This window comes from Elephantulus edwardii, unplaced genomic scaffold (genome assembly GCF_000299155.1).
Source record: "Elephantulus edwardii isolate Elephantulus edwardi_28Jun2011 unplaced genomic scaffold, EleEdw1.0 scaffold00154, whole genome shotgun sequence".
Classification (NCBI taxonomy): Eukaryota; Metazoa; Chordata; class Mammalia; order Macroscelidea; family Macroscelididae; genus Elephantulus; species Elephantulus edwardii.
Window position 1 is genome coordinate 7,346,945 of NW_006399904.1, and position 1,548 is coordinate 7,348,492.

General features: G+C 36.8%; 1 protein-coding gene across 1 annotated transcript in view; it reads left to right on the forward strand.

Annotated features, from left to right (window-relative positions):
* AGPAT5 (1-acylglycerol-3-phosphate O-acyltransferase 5) overlaps window positions 1–1,548 on the forward strand; it is an 85,814-nt gene that overhangs the window by 64,171 nt on the left and 20,095 nt on the right. The gene's annotated exons all lie outside the window — the stretch shown is intronic.

The following is a 1,548-nucleotide window of genomic DNA, read 5'->3' on the forward strand; positions in this document are numbered from 1 at the left end:
TGGACATTTGGGCTGTTTCTATATTTCTGCTATTGTGGATAATGCTGCTATGAACAGCAGTGTACAGATCTCCATTGTGTCTCAGTTTTATTTTCCTTGGGGTATTTAGTAGAATAGCTGGATCATAAGGAATTTCTGTGTTCAGCTTTTTGAGGAAATGCCAAAGTGCCTTCCAGAGTAGTCGTACCATTTTACATCCCCACTAACAGTGTATGAAAGTTTCAATTTCTCCACACCCTCTTCAACAATTAATTATTGCTTTCTGTCCCGTTAAGCTTTGCCATTGCTACTGGGGTGAGATGGTAGGTATCTCATTGCAGTTTTGGTTTGCATCTCTCTTATTTTCAGTGATTTGAGGATTTTTTTTTTTTTCATATTTCTCTGTTGGCCATTCTAATGTTGTCCTTTGTAAAGAGCCTTTCCATGTTTTTTGCCCATTTTATAATTATCAGTCTTTTTCTTGTAGCGGCCATGTAACTTTCATTATGAGACTTTCTTCTTCTACTAGTTTATTTACAAAACTCGAATACAGATTTGAACAAATTCTATTTCCCTCATCCCCCACCCATTAAATTGTACAACCCAATGATTAATCCTCCCCTCCTCTGCTTCCAGCCTCTCCAACCCCTCCTGGATCCTTATGCTCATTCTACATTAACAATTTTACACAATATTCACCCTTGTGGGACTGAGTTAGTTCACTCAGCATAATGCTCTTCAGTCCCTCCCAAGTTAGGTAATAATTTACAAAGTTATTGCTCTTGTGTGCTGCGTAGTGTTCCATAATTTCTCAGTTTACTTGTTTGTGGTCAGACATTTGTCCTGTTTCCATGTTCTTGCAATGGTGAATAATGCTGCTATGAACATTGGTGTATAAATCTCAGTTTGGGCCTCAGTTCTCATATTCTTTGAGACTTTTTTTCTGAGATGTCATTGCCAAATGTTTTTTCCCCTGTCAGTAAGGTTTTTTACACCCTATTGGGAAAAAAATTTTGATGTACACAGGGACTTGATCTTTAGAAGGTCCCATTCATCAGGGAGCTCTGGTGGCAAGAGATGCGCAGTTCGAATCCACCAGATGCTCTGCTGGAGAAGTAGGGACAATCTCCTCCTGTACCAGTCAGATCCAATTTGACAGTACACATGCACAAAATAATAAAATAAAATTTTTAAAAAAGGCTTTTGCAGATAAAAATCAATCCTGGAGTAAATGAAATAGTTAAGCTAATAAAATATATTATCAACTAAATACAAACTTAAGAAATTTCAATGTTACCCCTTCTGCCTTTTTTATGTGATCCTGGGTCACCTTCATCTTCAGTTGCTGTATCTTGGTCTAATTCCTTTTGTTCCGTTTCTTTGTTCTCAGCACTAGTATCAAAATCTTTCCTTTCTTCTTCCCTTAAGGATAAAAAGCTTACACTCAAAAACAAACATATAATTTGCTCATCAAATATTTATCACTGGACTACAAAATACTAGACATTACTAAGGAATTAGTGAATATGCACACAATCACTATTGACACAAGGTTTACTGTCTGGCAGA